We start from the raw sequence: 7,894 nt of genomic DNA, 5'->3' as shown, positions 1-7,894 counted from the left end.
TGCACTTGGCCCAAGTGTGAGCGCAGGGTAGTGTGCCCGAGGTGGTGTGCGGGCACTGCGGTGCAGACGAGGCACTATGCACACTTGGTTGGGGAGGGTGTGCACCCAGGCCAGGTCGGGTGTGCACTCGACGCCCCATATAGGTGCATGCACATAGGCCAGGCCAGGTGCACACCCGACGCCTAGGCCAGGTGTGTGCACCCGGGCAGGGTTCACCCTTGGCAAATAGGGCGTACTTGGCCTAGGAGGGTGTGCACCTTGGTGGGGGTGGGTGCGCACCATGGGGTTGGGTGGCCAAGGTGGATTCACACATGGGTCGTGGTTTGCTAAGTACACACTATGACAATCTCATAATGGGTGTGATCATACCAGCACTAGTGTACTAGATCCCATCATAACTCCGTAGTTAAGAATGCTTGGGCCAGAGTAGTACTAGGATGGGTGACCTCCCAGGAAGTCCTGGTGTTGCATCCTTTTTTAGTTTTTCATCAGGTGTCGCAATGTTATTTGAATTAACCTTTTTCTTGTTTGCATTCTGGTTGGAGCCCAGTGCGCATAGTACCGTGCACGTGGGTCTGTCGGGTTGACACCGAGAGCGCACCTAAGGTGCCCCGAGCACACACTAGGGTGCAATCGTGGCAATGTGCGTGCACCCTGGTGTTCCCGAGGTGTTGGGTGTGCACCCAGGTGAAATTGGTGTGCACCTCAGCCAGTGCATGCTCGGTCGAGGCGTGCACATTGGCCAAGGTGCACAACAATGTTTTTTACTCTAAGGTTTCACACCAGATGCCCAGGACAGGTGAGTTAAGCTAGGCGGGGCCGGGTGCATATCTGAGGTAGGTGCATGCACCTAGGGTGCCACATTGAGGTGCACACCTTTGATGCGCTACATTTGAAAATTTCCAAAAAAGCCAAAAAAAATTGAGATTATAGAATTTCCCACTTGAGAGATGGTAAAATTTTCTTTTTTTTAAAGAAAATGCATGTGCCAAGGTGTGTGCACCCAGGTGCGCACCCTAGCCAATGTGTGCACACTAAGGTGCCCACCCTGGTGAAGGTGCATGCGAGGTGCACACCTGAGGCAAACCAAGCTCCAACTTCGTGCGCACCTTGGAGCACACCAAAGGTGCACACAAAAGGTGCATGCCATGGTGTGCACCTTGGCACGCACCAAGGGTACACACCTTGGAGCGCACCAAGGGTATGCACCTTGGAGCATACTTTGGAGTGCTCCTTGTTGCACAACAATGTTGCACACCTTGGAGCGCACAATGGTGCCCACCCTAGTGCGTAGCCTAGCCAAGGTGTGCGCACCAAGGTGCCCACCCTGGTGAAGGTGCGCACCCAGGGCAAACAAGGCAATTAACCCAACTTCCAACTTCATGTGCCCCAGAGGTGCATGCCATGGTGCACATCCAAGGCAAACTAGGCTCCGACTTCATGCGCACTGCACCATGGTGCACACCTTGGAGAGCACATTGGAGTGCACCAAAGGTGCACACCTTAGAGAACACTTCGGAGGGCTCCTTGGTGCACACCGTGGTGCCCACCCTGGTGCGCAGCCCAACCAAGGTGTGTGCACCTATGTGCCCACCCTGGCAAAGGTGCACATGAGGTGTGGACTTGAGGAAAACAAGGCAATTAACCCAACTTCTGACTTTGTGCGCACTAGAGGTGTGCGCCATGGTGCTCACCTTGGAGAAAACTTCAAAGTGCTCCTTTGTGCACACCAGCATTGCGCACCATGGTGGGCACCTTAGAGGACACCAAGGTGGGCATCGAGGTGCACACCTTTGATGCGCTACATTCAAAAATTACTAGAAAAGGCAAAAAAATTGAGATTATAGAATTTCCCACTTGAGAGATAGTAAAAAAAGAAAAAAAATTTTGAAGAAAATGTGGGTGCCATCTTGTGCCCACCCGGGTGCCCACCCTAGTACGCAACCTAGCCAAGGAGTGCACACCAAGGCACCCACCCTAGCAAAAATGCACACCCAAGGCAAATCGAGCAATTAACCCAACTTCCAACTTCATGTGCACTAGAGTGCGCACCATGGTACTCACCTTGGAGCACACCAAAGGTGCGTGCCATGGTGGGTGCGCACCCAACACCTGGGCCTAAGAAGCCCCAATGCGAGAAACCCCACCAAATACTTAGACAAAAAAGAGGGGGCACTCCAATAACCCCGCTTCAGAGCACACTAGCAACCCCACTAGACGCTTGGGCAAAAAACATAATGCACACCCGAAGCCCCTACCTAGAAATCCCCACTTCGGACCTAGGGAGCCGCAACGATAAAAAGCCTCACTAAACTCTCAGACAAAAAGGTGGCTCAAGGGTAATGCCAGAAACCCCACTTCCACTTTCGACCGAGGCAGCCTCAACCCAGAAAACCCCCACTACTTGGACATAAAAGAAGTCGCCCATAGCCAGTTTCGGATCCAGGGAATCTGAATGTCGGAAAAGGCCGCCCAACACTTAAATGAAAAATGCGGCCCAAGGGTTGCCCATCTTGGCATCTAGATGAGAAACCCCTCTTCAAATCTTGGAAAACCCCACTCAGCCCTTTGACAGAAAGGTAGCCCTAGGGTCACATTGTTTTCTTCCACACTTGGCATCTAAGGAAGAAAAGAGTATGCCACAAACCACGCTCAGCCCTTGGACAAAGAAAGGCCAACCAAGGGTTGCACCATCGGTAACCCTTCTTGGCACTTAGATGAGAAAGTCTAGAGCAATCCCTCTTGAGACGCACCGATAGAAACCCTACCTTAGGGGACTTTGGAGAGAGAGATGCGTGTTAGCGAGCAATGAAGAAAGTTAGAACTATAAACCCCACCTACGACAGAGCCAAAAAGAGGTCACATGAATCAAGGTGATAGAGGGTTGGATCTTAGTGGATCATGGCAGCAAGGCCACTCTATCACTTACAATACTCCATCACTTATTTAAGTCGTCTGCAAAAGATTCTTCTCACCAATAGCTTGTAATTTTTATTTAAGGTTGCTCTGACCAGGAGGTTGCACCGATCGAAGGTAGCCAATGACACGAGCCCTTGGGGGTGCAATAGCATGCCTACTGCAGGTCACAATGCAGCTAGAGAGACAGATGCACCGCATCTAGCATGGATTTTGACTTAGAGGTGTTCAGTCATAATCCGACACATGGTAGCTTCACATCACTGGCTTTTCAACCAAGCACGATGACCAAATGTGTGAATCAATGGTTCCTCTCGTACTAAGTTGAATTAATATCATGGCGCAGATCATCAGTAGGGTTAAACTAACCTGTCTCATGACGGTCTAAACCCAACTCACATTCCCTATTGGTGGGTGAACAATCCAACACTTAGTGAATTATGCTTCACAATGATAGGAAGAGTCGACATCGAAGGATCAAAAAGAAACGTCGCTATGAACACTTGGATGCCAAAATCCAGTTATCCCTATGCTAACATTTCTAACACCTCTAGCTTCAAATTTTGAAAGTCTAAAGGATCGATAAGCCACGCTTTCATGGTTTGTATTCGTACTGAAAATCAAAATCAAATGAGCTTTTACCCTTTTGTTCCACATGATATTTCTATTCTCGTTGATCTCGTCTTAGGACACCTGCATTATCTTTTAATAGATTGTCGCCCCAGCCAAACTCCCCACCTGATAATGTCTTTCGCCCAGATCGGCATGCCTAGACACACCTTAAGGCCAAAAATAGGGGCATTTCCCCATCTCCACCTCATGGAATAAGTAAAATAACGTTAAAAGTAGTGGTATTTCACTTGCGTTGAAATGACTCCCACTTATTCTACACCTCTCAAGTCATTTCACAAAGTCAGAGTAGAGTCAAGCTCAATAGGGTCTTCTTTCCCCGCTGATTCCACCAAGCCCGTTCCCTTGGTTGTGGTTTTGCTAGATATTAGATAGGTACAGTGGGAATCTTGTTAATTTGGCTACCTTAAGAAATTCATAGTTACTCAGGTCGTTTACCCACGCTTGGTTGAATTTCTTCACTTTGACATTCAGAGCACTGGGCAGAAATCACATTGCGTCAACATCCGCAGGGACCATCACAATGCTTTGTTTTAATTAAACAGTCAGATTCCCCTTGTTCATACTAGTTCTGAGTCAGTTGTTCGCCACCTAGGGAAATCCCCCCGAAGGGTGCGCCCTACATCCATCACCCAATCGACACTTGACGGCCCTCCCTCACCGCGGTAGTAGCTCGGGTAGGCTGCCAATAGCCCACGAGTTTAGGGCACAGACCCCTAGGCCCAGCCCTCATAGCCAATCCTTTTCCCAAAGATACAGATCTATTTTTGGACTTCCCTTACCTACATTGTTCTATTGACCAGAGGTTGTTCACCTTGGAGACCTGATGCAGTTATGAGTATGACCAGGCGTGAATGGTACTCGGTCCTCCAGATTTTCAAGGGTCGCCGAAGGCACACCAGACACCATGGGACATGCGGTGCTCTTCCAACCGATGGACCTTATCTCTGATTGAACCAATTTCAGGGTGGGTAGGCTATTGAAAAGAAAAGATAACTCTTCTCGGGGCCCCCACCGATGTCTCTAGATCTCCTAACATTGTTGTCCACTGCCACATCCCAGTTTGGGAATATTAACCCAATTCCCTTTCGATGATTATGCAAAGTGCGCCCTTGAAACAAGGCTTCCCCATCTCTTAGGATCGATTAGCCCATGTTTAAGTGCTGTTCATATGGAACCTTTCCCCACTTCAATCTTCAAAGTTCTCATTTGAATATTTGCTACTATCACCAAGATTTGCACCAGGGGCTGGTCCACCTAGGCTCATGCCTAAGGTTTCGAAACAACCCCCCTGTCCTCCTACTCATCGGAGCCTGGCACTTGCCCCGACGGGTGAGTATAGGTTGCGCACTTGAGTGCCATCCATTATTAGGGCTAGTGGATTCGGCAGGTGAGTTGTTACACACTCCTTAGTAGATTTTGACTTCCATGACCACTATCCTATTGTCTTAACCAACCAACACCCTTTGTGGGATCTCGGTTAGCACACAATTTGGTACCGTAGCTCAGCTTTATGTTCATCCTACATCGCTAGTTCTACTTACCAAAAAACGGCCCACTTGGAGCTTGCAATTTCATGGTTCGGCAGGGTCCGAGCCCGACAAGGCTCTCACCCTCTTCGGTGCCCCCTTCTAGGGGACTTGGGTTCAGCCCATCGCTGAGCATGCTTCTACAGACTACAATTTGGCAGGCGAAGGTGCCGATTTTCATGCTAGGCTCTTCCCAGTTCGCTCACCATTGCTAGAAGAATCTTGACAAGTTTCTTTTCCTCGGCTTAGTGATATGCTTAAACTCAACGAGTATTCATGCCTAACTTAGGGATGCAGAAAAGGGGCCAAGCATGTTTTACCCGCATGTTGGCATGCCGCTATGGCCCGGCTGAAGTTCCACACTTTGCCTCGCTCAACCCGCACAAACTAATGCCAACCCACATAGGCCACCGCTCGTCGCAACAGTGCGAGGGACCTCATGCTCATTTCAGCCAACCATGCCACAATCTACACTATCACATTTTGCTACATTCTTCATCGTGGTGAGAGTCGAGATATCCATTGCCGAGTCATGTTTTTATCTTATTCATGTTTTTTTTTTTGGCAACCCAAATGCACAAGGCGCCTGGATCGCGCTTCAATGTTTTGGACTTCTTGGTGTGGGTCACACCGATGTGTAGGGTGTTTGACACAAACCATCCGCAAGTACAAGTGAGCACTGGAAGGGTGCGTGTCCCCGCCCCATTGCATCACGCAGGAGGATGCCACCTCGAGAGAACCCTGCAGCTGGATGACGGGTCTTGCCCCATGAATGATCGCTCAAGAGTGCACTCATCCATGATAGGGAACATTCCAAGCGACATGTTATCCCCCTGGAAGATGTAATAGGGGGTTGCGACAATCCTGACTTCCCATCATAGAAGCAACAAATCACTGGGAGGACACTGTGCATGCGATCGAAGGCATGCAAACTCGATGGGATAGAGACTCAGCCTCTCCTTAAAAGGGCATGCACCCGACCATAACATTTGATCACCTCAAGCCAATGGCATAGGACTCAGGGCCGAGCCATGCAGCGAGGCCAAGCCGTCCACACGTCATCGAGGGTGAGGGTCAAGAAGGAGGTGAGTTTGGTGTGCCTCCCTCACCTCCTTCCCTACATGATTCAGGGGCCAGAACTCAAAATGATCCTACTGTAGGTTGACCTATGGTAACCTTGTTATGACTTCTCCTTCCTTTAAATGATAAGGTTCACTGAACTTGTCATGACATTGATGACAAGAACCGCCACCATCGGTGCGATCCAAACACTTCACCGAATCATTCAATCAACGTCTCATTTATTAATGGAATTAACTAGACAAATCGCTCCACCAACTAAGACTGACCATGCACCACCACCCATAGAATCAAAAAAGAGCTCTTAATCTATCAATTCTTACTATGTCTGGACCTAGTAAGTTTCCTTTTGTTGAGTCAAATTAAGCCATAGGCTCCACTCCTGGTGCTGCCCTTCCATCAATTCCTTTAAGTTTCAGCCTTGTGACCATACTCCCCCGGAACCCAAACACTCTGATTTCTCAAAAGGTGCTGGCGAAATCCTTAGAGCAACATCCGTCGATCCTTGGTCGACATTGTTTACGGTTGAGACTAGGACGGTATCTGATCTTCTTTGAGCCCCCAACTTTCATTCTTGATTAATGAAAAAATCCTTGTGAAATGCTTTTGTAGTGGTTCATCCTCCATAAATCCAAGAATTTCACCTCTGACAATGAAATATGAATGCCCCTGATAGTCCCTATTAATGATTACTCTGGTCCCGAAGGCCAACAAAACAGGACCAGACTCCTATCGTGTTATTCCATGCTAATGTATTTAGAGCATAGGCTTGCTTTGAGCACTCTAATATTTTCAAAGTAACGACGTCAGAATCATGACCTAGCCAATTAAGGCCAGGAACACGCCGCCAGGAGAAGGGACGTGAGGGTTGGTGCACACCAAGTAGGTGGACTGACCGTGACAACCCAAGGTCCAACTATGAGCTTTTTAACTGGAACAACTTAAATATATGCTATTGGAGTTGGAATTACCATGAAAGCTGGCACTAGACTTTCCCTCCAATGGATCCTTGTTAAGGGATTTAGATTGTACTCATTCCAATTACCAAACTCAATGAGTGCAGTATTGTTATTTATTGTCACTACCTCCCCATGTCAGGATTGGGTAATTTGCATGCCTGCTGCCTTCCTTGGATGTGGTAGCCATTTCTCAGGCTCCCTCTCCATAATGGAACCCTAGTTCTCCATCACCCCTCACCACCATGGTAGGCCTCTATCCTACCATAGAAAGTTGATATGGCAAAAATTTGAATGAAGCATCACCGGCACAAAGGCCATGCGATCCATTGAGTTATCATGAATCACTAGAGTAGCAGGCAAGCTCATGCCAACCTTTTATCTAATAAATGCATCCCTTCCAAGATTTGGGATTTGGTGCACGTATTAGCTCTAGAATTAGTATGGTTATCCAAGTAGCAAAGTACCATCAAAGAAACTATAGCTGATTTAATGAGCCATCCGTAGTTTCACAGTATGAAATAGTTCATACTTAGACATGCATGGCTTAATCTTTGAGACAAGCATATGACTACTAGTAGGATCAACCAGGTAGCTTTTGGCCACGAGTGGGCCATTGCAGGCCTCTGCCAAAGACCGTGAGGTAGACCCACCCTCATTGGAAACCAAAATTAGAAAGCAAGCCACCCATCCTTGCAATCAAACAAAAACCCACCCGCATCTCGAAGTCGAATAAGAACAGAGATGCAGGGACCGAGCAGTGTGCTCCTCAAGACCCAGAGC

General features: G+C 48.3%; 1 non-coding gene and 1 pseudogene across 1 annotated transcript; one reads left to right on the top strand and one right to left on the bottom strand.

The window, feature by feature from the left end:
* Positions 1-355: 355 nt before the first annotated feature.
* Positions 356-474, top strand: LOC131031685 (5S ribosomal RNA). The gene has a single exon (XR_009371685.1). It is a non-coding gene; the product is annotated as a 5S ribosomal RNA (ribosomal RNA).
* A 2,389-nt stretch (positions 475-2,863) lies between these two features.
* On the bottom strand, positions 2,864-5,369 carry LOC131031929 (28S ribosomal RNA; annotated as a pseudogene).
* Between the last annotated feature and the right edge of the window lie 2,525 nt (positions 5,370-7,894).

This window comes from Cryptomeria japonica, chromosome 2 (assembly GCF_030272615.1).
Source record: "Cryptomeria japonica chromosome 2, Sugi_1.0, whole genome shotgun sequence".
NCBI classification, from domain to species: domain Eukaryota; kingdom Viridiplantae; phylum Streptophyta; class Pinopsida; order Cupressales; family Cupressaceae; genus Cryptomeria; species Cryptomeria japonica.
Note: the sequence above shows the minus strand (reverse complement) of the source record. Positions and strands in the feature narration are given on the sequence as shown.